The sequence below is a fragment of the Urocitellus parryii genome, chromosome 2, assembly GCF_045843805.1.
Source record: "Urocitellus parryii isolate mUroPar1 chromosome 2, mUroPar1.hap1, whole genome shotgun sequence".
Taxonomy (NCBI): Eukaryota; Metazoa; Chordata; class Mammalia; order Rodentia; family Sciuridae; genus Urocitellus; species Urocitellus parryii.
The window spans coordinates 86,783,104-86,807,792 of record NC_135532.1 but is presented as its reverse complement, the minus strand read 5'-3'; the positions used below and the strand labels follow the sequence as shown (position 1 = coordinate 86,807,792).

General features: G+C 41.8%; 1 pseudogene; it reads right to left on the bottom strand.

The window, feature by feature from the left end:
* Nucleotides 1-23,982: 23,982 nt before the first annotated feature.
* LOC113178530 (ATP synthase subunit ATP5MPL, mitochondrial pseudogene) lies at nt 23,983-24,316 on the bottom strand (annotated as a pseudogene).
* Nucleotides 24,317-24,689: the final 373 nt, after the last annotated feature.

Below are 24,689 nucleotides of genomic sequence, written 5' to 3'. Positions count from 1 at the left end.
CAAACAGAACTACCAGATGACCCAGCAAGACCCCGTCCAGGCTCCTATCCACACAAAGGGAAACCAAGACCTCATAGGACACCACACCCCACATCAGTGCAGCAGTAATTACAGGACCCTGGGCACCTGGATCCCTGCTCACACAGGTGTACCCACCATCTCTGCATATTTCCAGAGCTCTAGATCGCCCACCCTGGCCACCCAGGTGATTCCTTCCATGCCTCCCCTGAGGCAAGTCCTTCAGCCTTGGGGAAGGGTTGCCTTCCGGGTTGTCTGTTCTTGGTTCTCCTCCTTCATTGCCCCCATACCTGTGGGGTTCTCTCACTGGCAGGATCGTTCAACAGAGTTCAGTCATTCTATACTCAACTCCTGTCCCACGCACCTGGCTCTCCTGCCACCCTCTGCCCACCAGATTATACTCCCCTCTTGCCTACAAACACTGGACAGAAATTCTTACTCCACAAATGGCTATGCCTCTGTGCCTGGCTCTGCCCCATGGTAAAATGCATCCATCAGTATTTTATCAAAGAGATGTCTTTCATATGTCATTCATGGTGAGCTCTAGAAAACATTTACCCCACCTTACCATAACAATCATTGTTTTAGTCAGATGTCAGCACCATGACCAAAATACCTCACAGGATCCACTTAGAGGAGGAAAAGTTTATTTTGAGCTCATGTTTATGAGACTCTGTCCATGTTTGGCCCACTCCACTGCTCCAGGTCTGAGTGAGGCAGAACATCATGGCAGAAGGGTGTCATGGAGGAAAGTTGCTGGGCTTGTGGCAGCCAGGAAGCAGAGAGATAGAGAGGGAGGGGGACTGGGGACTATGTCTCAGTTGGTAAAGTGCTGCCTTTTATGCACAAGGCCCTAGGTTCAATCCCCACAACCACCAAAAAAAAAAAAAAAAATATATATATATATATATATATATATATATATATATATATATATATATATATATATAGAGAGAGAGAGAGAGAGAGAGAGAGAGAGAGAGAGAGAGAGAGAGAGAGAAAGACAGAGGAAGGGAACCAGGGACAGATATCATCTAAGGCCACATGCATAGTGACCTATTTCCTTCAGCCACATCCACCTAAGTTACTACCCAGTACTTCTTTGAAATTATTAATCCATCAGACAGACTAGCCCACCCATGTTACAGCCCTCCTCATCTAAGCATCTCGCCTGTGAACTGCCTAAATTGCCTCATAAGAAAGTCTCTGTGGCTGGAATTGTGTGTCCTGCCCACTGTTTCCTTAATCTTCCCAAGGGCCCTCAAAAGTACAGCATTCTATTTTTGCAAACATGAGATATGAGGCTTATGGAGATAAACTTAATGAGATTTGCACAGGAGGCCAAAGTGCCAGGATTCAAACCTGGGCAAGTCACTTCCAAGGCCTGCATTCTTGGTGCTGGATTACCATGTCACTTCCAATGGCCGCGTTCCCTGGGATGGAGTGCTGATTTTTTAGACCTCGAAATTACCATTCAAGTCTTCCACTTTTGGAGATAAGGAAAAGAAGCCACAGAAAACACCTGTTCCAAGGTCACCTGGGAGACCCTGGCTGAGGCTGGACCCAACGTGGCTGCTTGAGCTTCATTAAAGGCTCTCAATCCATGAACCTCTCTGTGCAGCTAACTGCCTCCCCTGTGGTATGAGCACAAAAGGGCACAGAGGCCTCACAGCCCCCTGGGCTGTGTGGACCCCTCAGTGAAGTTGACCTTGTCTGGCCTGAATCCCAGCTTCACCAGGCCCTGCTGTTCTGTCGCACAGGCCAGCCTTTCCAGGGTCAGTCCACTGACAGTCTTTTTTTTCTTTCTTTTTCTCTTTTATTATTATTAGCTGTTCAAAACATTACAAAGCTCTTGACATATCATATTTCATACATTTGATTCAAGCAGATTATGAACTCCCATTTTCACCCCATATACATATTGCAGATTCACATCGGTTACACATCCACTTTTTTACATACTGCCATACTAGTGTCTGTTGTATTCTGCTGCCCTTCCTATCCTCTACTATCCCTCCTCCCATCCCCTCCCCTCCCCTCCCCTCCCCTCCCCTCCCATCTTCTCTCTCTACCCCATCTACTGTAATTCATTTCTCTCTCTTGTTTTTTCCCCCTTTATGCTCACTTCCTCTTATATGTAATTTTGTATAACAATAAGGGTCTCCATCCTTTACCATGCAATTTCCCTTCTCTCTCTCTTTCCCTCCTCTGTCTTGTCCCTGTTTAATGGTGATCTTCTTCTCATGCTCTTCCTCCTTATTCTGTTCTTAGTTGCTCTCCTTATATCAAACATGGCATTTGGCATTTGTTTTTTAGGGATTGGCTAGCTTCACTTAGCATAATCTGCTCTAGTGCCATCCATTTCCCTGCAAATTCCATGATTTTGTCATTTTTTAGTGCAGAGTAATACTCCGTTGTGTATAAATGCCACATTTTTTTATCCATTCATCTATTGAAGGGCATCTGGGTTGGTTCCACAGTCTAGCTATTGTGAATTGTGCTGCTATGAACATCCTTGTAGCAGTATCCCTATAGTACACTCTTTTAAGGTCTTCAGGGAATAGTCCAAGAAGGGCAATAGCTAGGTCAAATGGTGGTTCAATTCCAAGCTTTCCCAGGAATCTCCTTACTGCTTTCCATATTGGCCACACCAATTTGCAGTCCCATCAGCAATGTACAAGTGTACTCTTTTCCCCACATCCTCTCCAGCACTTGTTGTTGTTTGACTTCATAATGGCTGCCAATCTTACTGGAGTGAGATGGCATCTTAGGGTGGTTTTATTTTGCATTCTCTGACTGCTAGAGATGGTGAGCATTTTTTCATGTACTTGTTGATTGATTGTATGTCCTCCTCTGAGAAGTGTCTGTTTGGGTCCTTGGCCCATTTGTTGATTGGGTTATTTGTTATCTTATTGTTTAATTTTTTGAGTTCTTTGTACATTCTGGATATTAGGGCTCTATCTGAAGTGTGAGGAGTAAAAATTTGTTCCCAGGATGTAGGCTCCCTATTTACCTCTCTTATTATTTCTCTTGCTGAGAAAAATACTTTTAGTTTGAGTAAGTCCCATTTATTGATTCTTGTTATGAACTCTTGTGCTATGGGTGTCCTATTAAGAAATTTGGAGCCCGAGCCCACAATATGTAGATCAGAACTAACTTTTTCTTCTATCAGACACAGAGTCTCTGATTTGATATCAAGCTCCTTGATCCACTTTGAGTTAAATTTTGTGCATGGCAAGAGGAGGGGATTCGGTTTCATTTTGTTGCATATGGATTTCCAGTTTTTCCAGCACCATTTGTTGAAGACATACACAGGCTGAAGGTGAAAGGTTGGGAAAAAATATCCCACGCACAGGGTCCTCGTAAGCAAGCAGGGGTGGCCATCCTCATATCGAATAAAATCAAATTCAAGACTAAGTTAATCAAAAGGGATAAGGAAGGACATTATATACTGTTAAAAGGAACCATTCACCAACAAGATAGAACAATTATCAATATTTATGCACCAAATAAGGGTGCTGCGACATTCATAAAACAAACTCTCCTCAAGTTCAAGAATAAAATAGACCACAACACAATAATTATGGGTGACTTCAACACACCTCTCTCACCATTGGACAGATCCTCCAAACAAAAGTTGAATAAAGAAACTATAGAACTCAATATCACAATCAATAACTTAGACTTAACTGACATATATAGAATATATCAACCATCATCAAGTGCATATACTTTTTTCTCAATAGCAACAAAATTGAAACAAAAGAAACTATTTGAAAAATTGACAAAACTAAAAGTTGGTTCTTTGAAAAAATAAATAAGATTGATAGACCCTTAGCCATGCTAATGAAGAGAATAAGAGAGAGAACTCAAATTACTAACATACGGGATGAAAAAGGCAATATCACAACAGATGCTACAGAAATACAGAAGACAATTAGAAATTATTTTGAAACCCTATATTCCAATAAAATAGAAGATAGTGAAGACATCGATATATTTCTAAAGTCATATGATTTGCCCAGACTGAGTCAGGAGGATACACACAATTTGAACCAACCAATATCCAATGAATGAAATAGAAGAAGCAATCAAAGACTACCAACCAACAAAAGCCCAGGAACGGATGGGTATACAGCAGGGTTTTACAAAACCTTCAAAGAAGAATTAATACCTATACTTTTCAAGTTATTTCAGGAAATAGAACAAGAGGGAGCTCTTCCAAATTCATTCTCTGAGGCCAACATCACCCTGATTTCGAAACCAGACAAAGACACCTCAAAGAAAGAAAACAGCAGACCAATATCTCTAATGAACCTAGATGCAAAAATCCTCAATAAAATTCTGGTGAGTCAGATACAAAAACACATCAAAAAATTGTGCACCACGATCAAGTAGGATTCATCCCTGGGATGCAAGGCTGTTTCAATATACGGAATCAATAAACATTATTCACCACATCAATAGCCTTATAGATAAGAACCATATGATAATCTCGATAGATGCAGAAAAAGCATTCGACAAAGTACAGCATCCCTTTATGTTCAAAACATTAGAAAAACTAGGGATAACAGGAACATACCTCAACATTGTAAAAGCTATCTATGCTAAGCCTCATTCTGAATGGAGAAAAATTGAAGGCATTCCCTCTAAAATCTGGAACAAGACAGAGATGCCCTCTATCAACACTTCTATTCAATATAGTTCTCGAAACACTGGCCAGAGCAATTAGACGAAAGAAATTAAAGGCATAAAAATAGGAACAGAAGAACTTAAATTATCACTATTTGCAGAAGACATGATTCTATACCTAGAAGACCCAAAAGGGTCTACAAAGAAACTAGTATAACTAATAAATAAATTCAGCAAAGTGGCACAATATAAAATCAACACGCATAAATCAAAGGCATTTCTGTATATCAGCGACAAAACTTCTGAAATGGAAATGAGGAAAAACACCCCATTCACAATGTCCTCAAATAAAAAATAAAATGAAATACTTGGGAATCAACCTAACAAAAGAGGTGAAAGATTTTTACAATGAAAACTACAGAAACCTAAAGAGAGAAATAGAAGAAGATTTTACAAGATGGAAATATATACCCTGTTCATGGATAGACAGAACTAACATCATCAAAATGGCGATATTACCAAAAGCTCTCTATAGGTTTAATGCAATGCCAATCAAAATCCCAATGGCATTTCTTGTATAAATAGATAAAGCAATCATAAAATTCATGTGGAAAAATAAAAGACCCAGAATAGCAAAAGCAACTCTAAGCAGGAAGTGTGAATCAGGTGGTATAGTGATACCAGATTTCAAACTATACTACAGAGCAATAGTAACAAAAACAGCATGGTACTGGTACCAAAACAGGCGGGTGGACCAATGGTACAGAATAGAAGACACAGAGACTAATCCACAAAGCTACAACTATCTTATATTTGATAAAGGGGCTAAAAGCATGCAGTGGAAGAAGGAGAGCATCTTCACTGACACAGTCTTGGCTCCACTGTCTTTGTGGAGCTGCTGGAGGTCCTGTCACCAGCTGCATGCAGCCAGGTCAACTGCAGATGCAGGAACACTCCATGCAAGCTTGCGAGGCTGCCCTCTGGGCTATGCTTTCTCCTCCTCAGTCTTCTCATCTGTAGAATGGGGACAATAGAAGTGTGTACTTAGAACACTCTTGTAAAGTTTCACAGATCACACACTGAGTGCCTGCCTGCTCCCCAGCAGAGGCTTATGGAGTTTATGTATTAATCCATCGCCACTCTTCCCCACTGTCCTGCAAACATGGGCCATGAAGAGGCAAGAGGAGGCCCTCACTGGACGTAACAAAAGCTTGCATGTGCCAGTGACTTGGCTGGTGGTTACACTCCTCTGGCGTCATGATGAGAGTGAAAAGCCCCTCCTTCAGGGCCACACAGATCCCTATCCCTTCATGGTTCTCACTCTGGTAACCAGGCAACTGGCAGTTATCTCACTCAAGGAGAATGCTCCTCAGGTTCCACCTGCCATTGCAGCAGGGTCAAGGGCATAGCTCACCCTTGAAAAGCTATGCCCTTGACCTGCCACCACTCCAGAAAATTAGGTTTTCTTTTCTTTTATTTGAAGTTACTTGCAGGCTTTGATGAGCTAAGAATTCCCTAAATAAATAGCAAATTGAGAATTAGGCCAGGTGCAGGCATTTCAAGTGCATTTGAATGACAGTTTGTCCCAGAATGCTCTGCAGCAGGAGGGCAAGCATAAGCTGGATGTTTCTCGGGAGCTGCTCAGGGGCCCTGAGGAGTGTCCCCTCTGGCCCCCTTTTTACCTTCTCACCCCAGCCCCACTCCAGATGTCAGGCTAAAATGCCTATGCAACCCAGGGCCTGACACAGAGCCTGGAGACAAACTCTTGTAAAATTACTTACACATCTGGATTGCTAATGGGCTCCTATTACAAATACAATCTTAGTTACTCATTGAACTTATTCAGTGTGATGGAACAGATGATCTCAAAGGAGGCAAATGGAGGAGGGGTCCCTCCTGCCCCACCCACCAGCCCAGTAGTCCCATACCCTCATCCACAGAGCACCAGAGCCCTCTGGGGCTGGAGGGTAACACACTGTGGCTCAAGTCCTGGGTTTGCTTCCACAGTATTCCCATTTATCCTCAGTACAATGTAAGCATGGCAAATAGCCAACATTCAAAGGAAAAGAGAGTGATTTCACTTTGAGTGACAAAAATTAACTGACTTACCTCTTAATTTTATTAAACCTACTTCTAAAAGAGAAGTCATGGCATTTCATAAAAATATATAATTCAGTGCAGCTTCTCCTTAAAGCCAGACTGAGGAGCCACCCCAGGAGGCCATAGCCAGCAGGAGGTCCAAAGTTTTCTGTACAGAGGGTGCCAGCCAAGAGCACAGGAGTTGCTGAGCATGCAGTGAGTAAGAGTGCTGTGGGTTCCAGCTCTTCTGCTCACCAAAGCAGTGAATTCATAGAGATCCACTGGGGGTTCTGAGGCACAGTTACCAGGGAGCACAGGGAGAGGCAGGGCTGGCTCCATGCCCTTGCCACCTTTCTAGGACCTGCCACCAGTATCATTTGACAGCCTGGCTTCTGCTAAGTGGTACATGGAGAGTGCCAGGTACTCCTCTAGGAAACCACTTGCACTAGAGATGTGCTCCTGCACCACACTGGGAAGGCTGGCAGACCACCTTGACCCTGGCCACTGCCCTGTTTCAGAATAACTCAGGCACTAGATGTGGAGCAGTAAATATTTTATTGGCATTTAGAGACATTACATCATATATATATATATATATATATATATATATATATATATATATTTGTTTTTTTCAGCTTCACTGAGACATAATTGATAAATGGTGTATATTCAAGGGGTACAACATGATGTTGAGATATGTGTACACACCGTGAGATGACCTCCAGTCAAGCAAGGAGCATATCCATCACTTGGCATGGTCACCTTCAGATGTGTGGGGAGAATCACTAGTGAAACTGAAGTTTTGAGATGAAATGAAATTTACTTCTTCCACTGGCAGGTAGAGTCTGCACAAGCTGCAGTCCTACAGCTTAGAAATATTGCAGCCCTTAAAGGTGAGCCATGCCCTCCAATGTTGCAAAAACCCTGGCAGACCACCCTCAATTTCTTCTTCCTAGGTTCTGCTCTCTAAACTTCAAAGAATGAACTCCTTAGAGCAGGATGAGCTTTAATCTCTAGGATATATAAAGAACTCAAAAAACTTAACACCAAAACAAAAACAAAAAGAAAATAACCCAATCAATAAATGGGCTAAGGAACTGAACAGACAGTTCACAGAAGAAGAAGAAGAAATGCAATGGATCCATACACAAAAAAGTGTTCAACATCCCTAGAAATTAGAGAAATGAAAATCAAAACTAAGATTTCATCTCACTTCTGTCACAATGGCAATCATCAAGAATACGGGCAACAATAAATGTTGGCGAGGATGTAGTGAAAAAGGTACACTCACACACTGCTGGTGGGACTGCAAATTGGTGCAACCACTATGGAAAGCAGCATGGAGATTTCTCAGAAAATTTGGAATGGAACCACCATTTGACCCAGATTTCCCACTCCTTGGTTTATACACAGAGGACATAAAATCAGCATACTGTAGTGATGTAGCCACATCAGTGTTTGTAGCACCTCAATTCACAATAGTTAGACTACAGGTCCAACCTAGGTGTCTCTCAATAGATGAATGGATAAGGAAATGTAGAAATATATAAATATTCAGCCTGAAAGAAGAGTAAAATTATGGAATTTGCCAGTAAATGATTGAAGTTGGAGAATATGATGCTAATCAAAATAAGCCAATCTCAAAAAAACAAATGCCTTTTATTTTACTAATATTCAAATACTAATTCACAATAAGGCAGGGGGCAGTAGGGAAGAAAGCATTACCTTAGTTTAGGTAGTGGGAAGTGATGGGAGCAGAGGGGATGTGGGCATAGAAAAGATAGTAGAATGAAACAGACATTTTTATTGTATGTATATATGTGACTGCATAACCAATATGATTCTGCAAGATGTACACTCAGGAAAATGAGAAATAATATTCAATCTATGTAAGATATATCAAACTGCCTAAATGAATTCTACTTTCATATATAAATGAAACAAACAAAAATGAACTAGAGCACAGCCTGCAGACTCTAGTCCCATTTTCCCTTCCTGTCATATCCCTCTGTAAATGACCCTAATAGCAATATAGGAATGCATTTCTTTGTGTCCATTTTATATTTTATGTATATGGAATTATATAGTGAAAGAAGTAATTTCTTAATTTCAACATTGTTTGTAAGAATCAGATGTGCCACTGCCTGAAGCCCAAGTCTCTTCATCTACTTTTGATATTCACAGAAAAAAAAAAACACAATAGGAGACTATGTGGTGTCTTGAAGAGTTTTGCCTGTGGGCATTTGGGTTGCTTCTTCATTGGAGTTATGAAGAAGTATCTCCTATGATTGCTGTTGGAAATGTGTTTGGGTAAATTGCATGTAAATATTTTTGTTATTTATATCCTAAGAGTAAATTTCTGGATCATCAGTTACACATATTTGAAATTTAGTATACATGACCAAATGCTTTCCCAAACAACTGCAAGAATTCAGTCCACTAGTAACATGGGGACACTCTAATCTATCCATATCCTCACTTACATTTATTACAGTCTGTCTTTTATGATCTTAGTGATTCATTTGTGTGGTCAATTGTGACATATTGTGTTTTAATTTGTATGTCACCAAGACTAAGAAACTTCTGCATTTAAATAAATTAAAACAATTTTCTAGATGGCCAGAAAATAAAGTCTTTATTTCCAAAGAAAATTGTTTAAAATGTGACATACTGTCTATTGCTTCTAAATTTTTTCTTCAACAGAGAAGAGATGATTAATACTTTTAATCATATTTTCTGATATTGTTATTTTATAATTAAAATAAGTAAATTAAATTTAACATAATTGGGATTAATCTTCATAAATATGGTTTCTTAAATGAATAAATTAGAAATTATAACTGATGTCCAACTACTTTCTCCTTTTTTTTTGTTCAGTTATTAAAGAAACAAAAGGATCCTGCCTTCAATCTCTGCAGCAAGCTGAATTAATCTCCGTTATCATGGCTCTGAGATTATTTTCTACTACTTAAACATTACCACAGATTCTGAATATATAGTTAAACTTGTTCCTAGTATTTCTGTAGCTGGTTATCCTCTCATTTGGATTACAATTTATTATCTCTTTTTTTAACCCTTCAGACTCTTTCACAGCATCAAAAGTCTCCCATCTTCCTTGATCATATGCATAGCCATACCAAGATTCCTGGACCTCTGACAGAGAATAATGCCCACACAGATATGAGGTCCCTAATCTTTTATTGTCAGATGCTGTAAAACTCATGGATTGTCTCATCAAAAAACTCATGGATTTTCTGCTCATGAAGGAAGATGATTTTGATATCTTCCCCAAAAGCTCAGGCCACTGTAAATAACTGTTCTCACTGTATACCTATCTAGGACCCTATGTGGGAATCTGTAAACCCACAAGGACTACATTCTAATGCACTCCGGCAAATGGGTGTTAACTCATTTCCCTCCTTTTCATCCTTATTCCTTTCTTATCCCAGTGATATCATTCTGGTTTATTTGGGCTACTTCAGATTGGTCTAAAAATTTACCTGCTTACAATTCTTATTACTCTGCTTTGCTACTGTGGACAAGCCTACTTATTTTAAAACAGATAATGCCCCTGTATATATACCTTGTGCTTTTGCACAATTTGCTACTCATTGGAATATAATTTTAACCCCCGGAATTACTCATACTCCTATCAAACAATCTTTACTTGAATGAGCACATTGTACCCTAATGACATGCCACTTTTATAAAAAAATAAAAAGGGGGCATAACCCACTTTTACTAGATTCCATTTCTGAAGACAGACACACATCCACTTGATCCAAAAGAAGGCATATTAACACTTCTGTGTTCTGCCTGTCCAGATAGTCTACCATAATTAGACTAATATATATCCTACCTTTGTAGAGGAAGATGTGTATCAGAATATGGTTGGCCTGGTGGAGGGGTCATCAGCCTACAGGCCTTTTTCCATGGAGGTGACAGTGGCCCAGTATTATAAGGCAATCTCTGAGGATCAATTAACCCAACATAACCTGATTTTTCTCCATTCATTGATAATCTGAGGTCTCAGAGGATTCTCTCAGCCTCTTGAGTCTCTTCATCCTCACACTGGCTCCAAAGATGAGAATATGAGTGGACCCTTCTTCTGCAAAATACGTCCTCTCATTTCAGATGAAGGTTGACCCAATAGTAAGGAATCATTTGGGGAATGCTCTCTGGCAAAGACTATGTTTGAATCAATAAGTGCATAAGGATGTTTTTCTAAAAAGTTTAAATTTATTCTCATTTTCAGTTAATTTTGTTGTGAGCATTTTGTTTCCTTAAATCTTGACGTATCTTTTAGCACTCTGAGCTGCCAGCTCATTATCATGTGCTTTTTTCTCATAGTACATAATCTGACCCAGGTAAGAATGAATGGTTCTCTCCAGTTCTTCTTCTTCAAGATCTTTGACTTGCTTCCTAAAGTCCTCCAGCTGTTCATTTAATTGGTGATGTTTTGTCCACTTTTGAAAGCTTCTCCTCTCACTCTGATAGTTTTCCTCTCCTATTAATTTTCTTTGGAGTTTCATTACACTTTTTGATATAGTTCAATCATGACATTAAATTTCTGCTGAAGATTCTGATTCTCTCTTTTAAATTGTGTATTTTTGACTGCAAAGATGCTTGCTCTCTCTTAAGATTTTTAATATTTTCTGTAAGGTCTTCCTTTACTTCATCTACTTCAGATAATAAAGTAGACATTTTATTTCTTTCTCCTCCTAAGGTTTTAAAGGGGCATTTAACTTAGCACCATAAACCTGTTCCTTCAAAGCTTTTTTTTGGCTGATCACCTAAGTGAGCACCAATTTCTGATTCACTCTTGATTTTCATTCCCAAGTTACCATCATCTTTTAGGTCTTCTCAAAGCACAGAAGCCCAATCTTTCATCTGCATCAAGTGTTCAGTCAGAGGCTTAATGTGACTTTCTTTCTCTTAGTTCTTGTTCTGCATATACAGTAGAGTCTTCCAATGTTATTTTCTGTTTATTAATGTCATTCACTTTTTCTTTCCATACTTCAGCATCTTGTAAAAGTTGTTTCTGACTATGTTGAAGTTGGGAATTTTCTTTCAAAACCTCTTTTATTGCTATCTTAAATCCTTCTACATGCATTTGAAATATTCTCAAGGTTGTTTCACCTTTGGCTATTAGTGACTTGAGGGGTTTGATTAATCTTCTAGTGACTTAATCCTTCTTGATATATCTGCCATCAATTCATCCTGTTGAGAATATTTAGTTTTCTCTTTTTTTAGCTCTTTTTCTAGAAGAGTATTTCATCCCCAAGTTTAGATTTAGAAAATCCCACTTTATATCCATTTCTTCCAAATTTTCTGCTTCTATGGACTTCTTCTCCAAAATGGCATCCTTTAAAGATGACTCTAAGCCTTCATACTCTTTTTGAATAAGGCTATATTTCTCAAGTCATTGGCATTTTTCTTCAATTAGTCCAGCAAGTTTTAGAATAAGATTTTTTTCTCTTCTCACACAACACCTGCTTCTAATACATTTGACAACATCTCCACAGAAACAAGAGTATAGTAAAAAAATTCAATAGCTGCATATATCACCAACTCCCAAGGATATCCATAAGGATGAGGGCCTGCTTTCATATCCTCAGAAAATGATGCCAAAGCTCTGTGTACTTCTTCCAGGATCAGCCCCAAATACAGCTGAGGGGCAACCCTTGGCTACTTCATCCTGCTAAGGCTGCTTTGCCTACTACTGCTGCAGCCCCAGCCTGCCCAGACACGCCCAAACAGGCTGTGGATACTCAGGTATTTAGTGAGGAACTCAAACCTGCACCAGGAAATGGAGCATACCATTGTGAAGCAGCTGCAGGGGTGGCGGGGTGGAGCTGTGGGCATGGCAATGGGAAGCCACAGTCATAGGCTCCCAGGGGCCTAGCACACTCCAGTGACTGTCAGGGAAGTTTTAGCCCCTTCACTTTGCTGTGCATTCTGAAGCAGTGCAGGTTCCAGTCTATCCCAATTGAGCAGTGCAGGTTCCAGTCTGTCCTCTCCTTGCTGCCCAACCCTTAGATTAGTTTCAGCCAGGCCAAGGAAGAGTTTATTATGTGCTATTCCATTCAGTCATAATATCAACAAGTTTGATGTAACTAAAATTCTAAAGTTTAGTAAAATAATTTAAAGAGCTTGTACATCATATATTTGTACCACTTGCCCTTTCATTATAATGACTCATTCCTTTCCCTCCCCTCCTGTCCACTCCCTTTTTCCTTCCTTCCTTCCTTCCTTCCTTCCTTCCTTCCTTCCTTCCTTCCTTCCTTCCTTCCTTCCTTCCTTCCTTCTCCTTTCTATCCCTTTCCTTTCTTTGCAGTGTTTGGAGTTAAACTCCAAGGCCTTCTCCATGCTAGGCAAGCTCTCTACCAATGAGCTACATCTGCCACCTGTTGACACTTACTATAGAAGTAATATGAATTATTTCTCTAGAAAAACTATCGAGTTAGACTATTTCAAAACTAATTTTAGAAGAGTTGAGTTGTTTTTAAAAATACAGCATATGTAATATTTCTAAAAAAAGGAACTTGAAACTTGAATTGGTTTTCATGTTAGTTTTACTAGACTACTATTTATTTAAGTCTTCAAAACCATTTTTCAGATGTTCTTTTGAATTCTTATAGGATATACAAACTTCTAAGTAACTGGGTCAGTATAAATATACAGTAAAAAGAAGGACAAGATGTGACTCTTTGATATGGCTTTAGCTCCTGAAGGTGAATTATGGTTTTGTTAAGAATGAGTTCATTGCTTGATGTAAATAAAATACATCTAATATACTTTTTATTCCTAGTAATGCTTGAATTGTTGATAAGCCAAATCTAATGTTTGAAGGAAAGCATTCATTAGTAGTCTTTGGTTTCCTAAATGTCTCTAAAATTCAAAGGCATTATGCCACCATGTATGATTACACCAATTCTATATCTATGGCCAGAGTTTTATCAATGTAAACTAAAACACTTGTCCAGTTGCATAGGGCTTGCTTGAAAGTTTAGAAATTTTTTAATAAATGTAATTATGTGAGGTTGTAAATATGTTAATTAGTTAATGGTGAATATTTTTCAGTGTACATACATGTATCTGAATCAAATTATCAGCTGGGCATGGTGTCACACCCCTGTATTCCTAGTAGCCACTAGGCTAAGGCAGGAATATCACAAGTTTAAGGCAAGCCTCAGAAATTTAGTGAGACCCTGTCTGAAAAAAAAAAAAAAAAAAACATGGGCCCTTCCAGATCCATTAAGCTACAACACCATGTGCTGCTGCCCTCTGCCACCTCATGACCCAGTAGGCCTCACCAGATTCCAGCACCATGCTCTTGAACTTCCAGAGCCATGAGTTAAATAAAATGTCTTTTCTCTATAATATACCAAGGCTGATATTCAATTATAGCAACAGAAATCATACTAAGTTTCAAAGAGATTACTGGTCAAGGAACACAACTAAAAAGCAACACTTCTGGGACTCAAACCAACTGTCTTCAGTTCCATACAAAATAGAAGCAGTTAGTCATAAAGTAAAAAACACAAAAACCAGGCTGAAGATTCCTGTTTGCTTGTCAGAGCTCTTCCTATTTGGATGTAAAAGTCACAGAATGAGAGAAGCTTGTTTGCATCTACAGCAACTGTATCAAGGTACTTACTTTAAAGTGAACTTCCGGAGCATTTTCCTCATCTGAACATGGAGGTCAATAACACTATCATCATCATCATCATCATCATCATCATCATCATTATCATCATCATATTCACTATAAAAGGTTTATTCCCATCATTAAAGGGACAAACAGAACAGACATCAAATGCTGTTCCATTCCTTCCCACCCTCCTTTTCCTGTTTCTTAGTAGAAAGAAAAAAAGTGAGGATTCTTAAAATTTATTTTTGTTTGAAGGATTATAGGATTTTCAAATGGTATAGAAACTATAATACCATGTCAAACAGTAATAAGATACCAAACCACACCCAGTTAAAAATGTTTAGTCTTGGTCAATTACCTTTGACTTTCCACTCTGTGACATAGGCATCTGGCCTTACCACTTATTTAAATGTGAGAAAGTTTTGCACCATTCATGTCATCATTACCCAGATCGCCAGAGATGATGATGACAGATGCAGTACCCCATGTGCTTCCTGAACATTTTCAAAGTTCAAGAACAGCTATTCATGCACTTTCCCACAACTTGTAATATCATTTCCTGTCGCGACCCCTTGCCCGCAAGGAAGACGCAACTCGGGAATCTTCTCTCAGCAGTTTATTCAGGTCCTTGATACTTTTCTTCTTAACCCCTGGATGCCCCTCCCAGCCTTAATAAAGCACCTCAAGCCCCAATGCGAAGCTGCCACGTGGACTTTTCTCACAGGGTGCCAAGTCACAGCATGCCAACTCATTCTGATAAGGAGTTGTTTGTCACAGACTACAGGGGAAACCAGCGCCATCTTGTAATGGCGGCCACAGTTCACAGAAACGGCTCACCACAGTTCCCCCTTTTTTGTTTTTATATGACAATACAGGCGAGAGTAGAGGTCCTATCCCACTGTGCAGAAGTGGCTGCATAGTATGGCTCAGCCCTAAGGAGGCGCCTTCCCCAGATCCGAGGCCATATCAGCCGACGCCTTTTTTCGTGGGGCGGGGCGTGGATAAGGTGGGGTAAGGAAGGACGTCAAACCCGCATGCAATAGGACATGCTCTCCTTGAGGTCCACTCCAAGGATCACTCAAGTGCAGTGCCTTGCCTCGCATCCTGTACCGTGACGATGGTGGACGGAGGGGGATAGCTGAGGCTGAACTGTGGCTGTGTACAATGACAAACAAGTTGACAGCACCCTGAAAGAAAGGCACGGACTTTAAAGCGATAGAGAAGCACTAGTGTGGAAACCCATCTGCGTGCAATGGCAGCAAGACCGGCAGAGTGCAAGGGCTTTCCAACACTAAGAGAACAGCGAGGAAAGACATGTCGATCCCAGTGCAATGTTATAATAACTTGGGGTGCAACAACCATGTCAAAAATTTACTGTTTAAGATGCGCAAGCCAGACTTGAGGTGAATTGCCATTTTCTAAAGCTGCAAGAGCTTGTATGATCATAGCCTTATCGTGAGCATTGCGGGCCTTGAGGCGACAGAGAAACCACAAACAGAGGAACATACTTAAGCAACACATTGCACCAAAAACGCTTACCCCCACCCACTCTTTAAAAAAGGAAAAGGCAGAAGATATCCAATCGGTGAATTGTCCCAAGGTCACGGGATCGACACGGGTACTATTCAAGACAGCTATTTGGGTTAGTTGAGACTGGATCATGTCTTCCGCTTCCATGGACCAGTTTCCGGCCAAGTACTCTCCGATGATGCGGGAAGCATTCCTGGAATTATTAAATCTGACAGAGGTTATGCATAAATGTGCACGTTGGTCAACGCAACCCAAAAGCACCAAGTCAGCCAATTCTTCTACCTGAGCTTGGAGTAAATCTATTCTTTGGTTGGCAGCTAAAATCCCTGACAAAATATGTTGATTGATTGTGTTTTGGGATTCGAGTATGATGGAAGTTTGTTGAACAACTCGATTAATGGTGGCAGCAGTTTGTACTTGATTGGCCATGGCCATTCCGGTCGTAACCGCTGCAGCAGCAGATACCGCCACGGCTGTCACTATGGCTGCTGTAATTCCAAAATCCCTGCGGACTCGAAATAGCTCAACAATGGGGAATTTTTCAGGATCTGTAGTTACCGGGATTGGGACAAAAGTTGGAATTTTCATAACCACTGCTACAGTCCAAGAACCATTCCAACACTCAGATAAGAGACAGGTAACATTAGAACAATCTAGCATCCCTGACGAGGTGTCATTAGCCAAAAGGAACAGGAACGGGGATTGGACACAGACCATTGCAGGGGGTAATGTGGCACTATATAACAGAGAGTTGAACGAAACAGATGTAAGTCTATTTCCTCGTTTACTCTCCCTAACAGTGCCAGAAACATTAGCCAACCAGCTTTTGGCTCCTAGCAATTGAGCCAATGTAGAAATATCGGCTGAAGCCCCCCTTTCATTGGAAATCAGCCACTGAAACCAGGACTAACCCACTCCTGTAGAAGAGTTGGCACTGTTATTAAAGTTATAAACATACCTCTTAAGAGAGGGAGAAAGGGAGAAACCTTTAGCAACTTGATGTTTCTCCCAAGAATGATCCTGACAAGGCGTAAATGTTGGGGGAAAACCAAGATTAGGGGTACAGTAAGGAGAGGCCTTGAAATGAGTGGCATGATAGATACTATTAGAAGAAGAAGGCACTGGGATTAGCACCTCGGAGATAATAGCCAAGGTAGTTATGTTTAAAGCAGAGCTATTTGCGGGGGTCCCTGAGCCTGATTGCTTCCCCGAAACTACTTGGCTCAGTACGGCACTGATAATGCTCCCCGAGTCCTGACTGGACCGCAATGGGTCCTCCCAGTTAGTCAAATTTTTGGTCTTAAGGCTAATGCAATTAGCGTTCCCAAGGCTGAAGCAAAAAACTCCTGTGAGATTAACTTGAGATTGATTAAAAATGCTCTCTATGTCCCCTCTAGGAGAAGCACAGGGAGCAGACATCTCACATGAGGTAGAAAAAAGAGTAGGGAGAACACTAGAATTACCATGAACCGGCATCGGCATTGGCCATGCCCGTGCCATTGCCCACCACTGCATCGGTGTCGCCTGTACCATCGGCATCAACATCAGAGCCAGAGCACTTAGCAGGATGAAGATCCTCATCACAGGATTGCTGTGGTATCTCTTGTTGCTGGTTGGCTGGAGTCAAGACTCTTCTTGTCAGGCGTTCAGGGACCCACAGCGGTTCCGTGCGATCCTGGGGAAAAACACATACAGATCCTCGTGCCCATGTCAGCACGGGGTCGGGGCCGTTCCATTGGCCCGTAAGAACATCTTTCCACTTAACATAGCCAATCACAGAGGGCTGAGGGGACACATGTCTATCGGCTGCAGAGCGACCATGAATATCCAAATTCAAAAAATTAATGGTAAAGAGAGCTAAGGACAGGCGTTCTTTAGGAATGTGTTCAGCTCCTATTCCCCCTTTTTGTTTTTGTAAAGTTTCCTTTAAGGTGCGATGAGCACGCTCAACAATGCCTTGTCCTTGAGGATTGTAAGGCAGACCATGAGTAAGTTGCACTCCCATAGTAGAACAAAAGGATGTAAATTGTCTGCCAGTATAAGCAGGTCCATTATCAGTCTTAAGGGATGTAGGAGCACCCCATGCTGCCCATGCCTCTAGGCAATGAGTAATAACATTATGTGCCTTTTCTCCCGATAAAGCAGAAGCGTGAATAATTCCAGAGCACGTATCAACAGAGACATGTACATACTTGAAGTTACCAAAGTCAGGAATGTGTGTCATATCCATTTGCCAGACAACCAATGGCTTTAATCCCCGTGGGTTTACGCCATAATGAGGGGGATGAAGAAATGTGACACAATGAGGACATTGTAATACTATCTGACGAGCATCTGCTCTTGAAATGGAAAAACGCCTGCGTAGCGTTAAAGCATTAACATGGAAGTTTTGGTGAAATAATTTAGCCCCCTCCAAGGAGGAAGCCAAGCATATCAAGTGATCTCTAGTGGCTGAGTCTGCACAGGCATTGCCCTGTGATAACGGACCAGGAAGAGAGGTGTGAGCCCGGATGTGCATTGGATAAAAAGGAGCAGCGCGGCTACAGATAAGCTGTTGAAGTTGAGTAAAGTAAACAGATACATTATGGGCATCACTAATAGCTCCCACGGCCTCCAGGACTCTTAGTGCTTGTATCACATAGACGGAGTCCGAAATGAGATTAAAAGGAAAAGAACACTGCTTAAAAACCTCAATAACAATTTGTAGTTCTACCCATTGTGGATTTCCTGGAGCAAATTGATGCTGGACAGGGGGAGAATCATTAATTACATAAGCTCCCATTCCAGACTTGGAACCATCAGTAAAAATATTAACAGCCCCCGGAATAGGACTGGGTGAAGTCACCTTAGGGAAAATGATGGGATGCTCTTTAACAAAATTGAGTAATGGATGGGAAGGGTAATGATTATCAATATCTCCTTGAAATGAGCAGCATAGAATAGCCCAGTTGTCTAGAGTAGCACACAAAACATTAAGTTGAGCTTTAGTGTAGGGTATGATAAGAGAAGAAGGCGACTGTCCGAAAAATTGAATGCTTTGTTGAATCCCTTTAAGTGCTAACGCTGCAACAGCATCAGGATAGTATTCTAAGGATTTTCCTGGAGACACATGTGGGTGGATCCATAGTAAAGGCCCATCTTGCCACAGTACTCCAGTAGGCTGCCGCATAGTGGCAAGCACACATAACTGGAAAGGTTTATCACTCTGGAGCCTGTATAGAGTGGCATGCTGTATAGCTTCTTCTACTTTCATAAGGGCCGCTCTAGCCTCTTTGGTGAGGCTACGAGGGGAAGTAAGATCTGGATCACCCTTAAGAGTAGCATACAAGGGCTGAAGCACAATATTAGGAATATGTAAATATCCTCTTATCCAATTAATATCTCCCAGCAGTTTTTGAAAATCATTTAGAGTTTGGAGATCCTGAGTTCTTATGGTGATTTTTTGTGGTTTTAATTTGTCATACCCAATCGTTGCTCCCAAATACTTAATAGAATCCCCCGTTTGAACCTTTTCAGGTGCGATATGCAGTCCATATTGAGCTAACAGGTTTATTAGGTCTTTATAAGCCTCATTAACCCTTTGTTCTAATTTAGCAGCCAATAGTACATCATCCATATAATGAATGATCTTAATGGAGGAATACTTTTGTCTGAGAGGTATGAGTGCCTTCCCCACATACATCTGACACATCGTAGGACTATTAGCCATGCCTTGCGGCAACACTACCCACTCAAACCTTTGATCTGGTTCCTCGTGGTTACACGAGGGAAGGGTGAATGCAAAACGCTGTGAGTCTTTAGGATGCAAAGGAATAGAAAAGAAACAGTCTTTAATGTCAATAGCAATAATATGCCAGCCCTGAGGAACAGAGGAGAGCAGAGGCAGCCCTCTTTGAATGGGCCCCATAAGTTGCATTTGAGCATTAACCGCTCGTAGATCATGCAGTAGGCGCCACTTCCCTGACTTTTTCTTAATGACAAATATGGGAGTATTCCAGGGAGAAGTAGAAGGTTGGATGTGACCCAAGTCAAGTTGTTCTTTAACTAGGTCATGGGCTGCTGCCAATTTAACCGAGGGAAGAGGCCACTGAGGCACCCAAACAGGCTCCTCGGTGAGCCATGTTATGGGTATTTGAGCCCCAGTGGCCCCTAGGAAAAACCCAGACCAAATCTGTTAAGCTTTTGATGACCTTGCATAGGATGCTTACGCCCCTGTAGGTGTTTTCCTAGTCCTAGACCTGGCCTATACCCCATATCTAGCATAATTTGTTGAGACACCGGGGAATAGTCATTGCTAAGAGTAAACCCCATGTCATTCATCAGATCACGGCCCCATAAAGAAACAGGCAAATCAAGTACATAAGGCTGAAAAGTACCATGATGTCCTTCCGGGTCCTTCCAAGATAGATGTCTACAGCTGATTTGAGGGGCTTGGGCATATCCAAGTCCTCTTAGGGATTGATCAGAAGTCTGCACTGGCCATCCCTTAGACCAGTCCTTAAGGGCTATAATGCTACGGTCCGCCCCTGTGTCCAGCAATCCCACAATAGATTTACCTTCTATGCTTAACTCCAAAGTGGGGCGATTGCTCATATTCAGTGACAAATAGGCACAATTTCCTCCGGTGGCACCAATCTCATCTCCTGTCCGTGACCTTGAGTTAGAAGGGAAGTGGGTATGCAAGCTAGGCAAAATTAGTAATTGAGCAATCCGATCCCCTGGAGAGATAGACACAATGCCCCTTGGAGCTTCCACCATAACCTTTACTGTCCCTACAGCATCAGGGCTGATGACTCCAGGGAAAACATGAAGACCTTGCAAGATAGAGGATGCACGTCCAATTAGCAAACCTACAGTGCCAGGTGGTAAAGGCCCTTTAAACTCAGTTTCTACCAATTGGACTCCCATCTTAGGTGTCAATACGAGTCTGGAGGTGGAACAGAGGTCCAATCCTGCGGCGCCTGTAGTGGCTCTCCGCGTTTCATGGGATGGCGTAGAGACGGCCATGTCTCGGGTGCGGGTGTGACATTCTCCATTGCCCCATATATTTGTGGGCCCTGGGGTCGGGGGCCCCGTTGGCCGTTTTTTGGCCCAGCTGAAACAGGCTGTCCATGGATGTCTCTCACTGATTGACACTCTCTTGCCTAATGTTTCCCCTTTTTGCATCTTGGATACAACCCCGGTAGACGAAGGCCATTGGAAGGGCCACCGTAAGGAGGTCCAGTAAAACTGTCTTTTTTGGGACATTCCCGTCTGAAATGACCAGATTGACCACAATGGAAGCATGTTCTGGCACCAGGACCGCCCCCTTTGGCAATCCGAAGGACAGCAGCTGCAAGGCCTGAATTAGTTAAAGGTCCTCCAATCTCTCTACACACCTTCATCCATGCTTCTATGCCCTTGTTTTTATAAGGAGTGATTGCTGCTTTACATTCCTTGGTGCATTGCTCAAAAACCAATTGCTTGATAAGGGGCATGGCTCTATCAGGATCCCCAAAAATCTTTCCAGCGGCATCTACCATCCTTGCAACAAAATCTGAAAAGGGTTCTGTAGGGCCTTGTAGAATCTTGGTCAAATTACCAGATACCTCTCCTCTATTTGGAAGTGATTTCCATGCCCGAATGCAAATGCTGTTAATTTGGTCATATACCTCAAGAGGAAATCCTGTCTGTTGATTAGCAAATCTCCCCTGCCCCAAAAGCATGTCCTTATCCCAAGCGGGGTGTCCCGCCGCATGGTTTTGGGCGGCCTGCTCTATTGCGCCCTCTAGCATAAATGCTCTCCAGTCCAAATATTTACCCGGGGAAACACAAGCCCGAACAAGGCTAGCCCAGTCAGAGGGAGTCATGCAGTATCTAGACAAACCCTCCACCTGAGTTAGTGTGAAGGCGGCATCCACCCCATAAGTACGCACGGACTCCGCCAGGGTCTTCACAATTTTGAAATCTAAGGGTTCATGGAATCTTCCCCTATTGTCATCCTGAAAAACTGGATAAGCAAGACCCATCTCAGCATTAACAGCCCTCCATGTTTGGGCATGGAAAGCTCTCCCCGAAACACCCCCACCATACGGCGGTGGATCTGGAGGATCATTTTTCTTGAGCCCCTGTTTATTTTTGTTCCCTTCTCCCATACCCACACTCCCTAGCTGACAAGACAGCCTCCCAAGCTCCTCCTCTTCATCCTCCTCTTTCTCTGACCCACTTTCGCATGGGGGTGTGCGCAGCGCACTGAGATCTGGATACAATCGTCTCCTCCCCTGTTTCACATTCCGTACATTCCCATCCTTCTGAGATATCTCACTTATTGCCGGAGACAGTTGCCTCCTCCCCTGTTTCATGCTCCGCATATTCCCATCCTCCTGAGATACTTCACTTTCTGCTGTTTCTGACTTCTCCTCATGTAATTGCTCTAAAACTTCCTGTCCTTTAGTAAGTGCTTCCTGACATCTGCCATCTGTGAGGCAACTATGGACCATCTTCCAAAGGGGTATCACCCCACCCTCTAATATGCCCTGCTCAGAAGCAAAGTCAAGGTCTTTGCCTAATTTATCCCAGCTAGGTATAGTAAGGCTGCCCGAGAATGCAAACCACGGTGCAGCAATATCTATCTTCTGTAAAAATCTCTCTAAAGTACTACGTTTCATTTCCAGGCCCTTGGAACGTAACAGGTCATCTAGGGCCAGGAGGAGCGGACTTGAAGACGCGGCACCCATGACACAACAACAAAAGACGCACAAAAAACAACAAGAGATACCACAAAAAACAAAAACGAGATGACACAACAAAAGAAACACAGAAAACAAAAGTGAAAGTACACAGTGCAGCTGCAATAAATATGAGGCTCTCTCTTTCTTTGCAGAGGAGCTGACCCCGCTTTGGACGAGGATCCCACTTACTGGGACTATCCCTGCTTTGATCGCAGATCCCACTTACCTGGGACTAACCGGTGTACCACCCCTGACTGACTGAAAGTTCTGGTTCCTGGGTCTCGGCGCCACTTGTCTCGACCCCTTACCCGCAAGGAAGACGCAACTCGGGAATCTTCTCTCAGCAGTTTATTCAGGTCCTTGATACTTTTCTTCTTAACCCCTGGATGCCCCTCCCAGCCTTAATAAAGCACCTCAAGCCCCAATGCGAAGCTGCCACGTGGACTTTTCTCACAGGGTGCCAAGTCACAGCATGCCAACTCATTCTGATAAGGAGTTGTTTGTCACAGACTACAGGGGAAACCAGCGCCATCTTGTAATGGCGGCCACAGTTCACAGAAACGGCTCACCACAATTTCCTACAAAAATTCTAGTACAAAAATTTTTTCTTTGTAAGATGCAAGCATTGTGTTTTAGAGAATCAGTAACACCTTATAATTGGAAACTGGTGAACTGGGTGTGCTTGTCATGCCTATAATCCCAGTGGCTCTGGAGGCTGAGACATGAGGATCATGAGTTCAAAGACAGCTTCAGGAAAAAGAGAGGTGCTAAGTGCAGTGCACAGTGAGACCCTGTCACTAAATAAAATACAAACTAGGGCTAAGGATGTGGCTCAGTGGTCAAATGCCCTTGAGTTCAACCCCTGGTACCTCCCACCACCATCAAATAAAAAGACTAATGTTTCCTTTCTGACATGTTACCTTGGGAAATGGGAATCTTCATTCCAGAGAATCTACTGTGTATAATTTATTAACTTAGACATGTCAATTTGCTTCATAAAAGGATTCACCATCATAGTACCATAAGGGTTTGAAGGAGACATCGGAAAACTCAATGAGAGATGCTATGGGCATCCAGGGAGTCCAAAATATGATTCCTATGATTCCCAGCAGCATCCATGGATCAAATACAACCAATAAACCCTCTCATGATTAAAAAATTATTCCTCTTGAGAAACATCACTGGACCACCCCAGGGGTCCTCCAGGACCCCCTGCAAATCACTCAGACCACCCCAACCTCCAGCATTGTAGCTGAAAGCCACTCTGATTCACTAGTTCTTATGCCAAGGCAGTTGTACAATATTTTGAAAATCACTCCTGGGTATCATCAAAACTGCTTCTTTTTTTTTTTTTAGTGGTGCATCTCACAGATCATTTATTCATGCCACGTAGAACGGTGGTACTTATATAAGGGTATGGCGACATTCTGTGTTCCCATTTAACAAAGCCTGCTTAGATTTACAGGCTGATGATTCTGTACTCAAGCAAACTGGCTAATGATGACCATGAGCAGGTGCAGGACTTGAACCTTTCAAAGCTTTACTTCTTTTATCAGCACTCCTGATTTTATAAACAATGAAGCTCATTAACCCCATTCCTACCCAAATCTCTTGGTAAACCAGGGTATAATAGGACTTCAAGGGGACCCAGTAGTTTTTAATAATGGTTTGAAGCATCTCGCCAGAACCAATAGTTCAAAACTGCTTCTTAAATAAAAAGCTTTCTCCCCCCTCAAATTTTAGACACTTTTACGTTGAGCTATTTGACAGTGTTTTCTACCTAAAAAATACTAGCTGCTAAAAATAAGATCCAGCTCCATGAAATGCATATCTTTATTACAATAGGTTTTCATGAAATTATGCATGTTAAAATTTAATTTAGAATTCATACACAGCCTGTTTAAAGTTCTAAGCTGTGAAACTAAATTTTTTTAAACTATTATAGAGATACAGGATTTTCTCATGGATTATTCAAAACGATATGTTACAACACCATCACTCATTTCTTTGGAACCACGTATTATTAATCTTTTTACTCATCACAACTAGAATAATGATTCAACCAT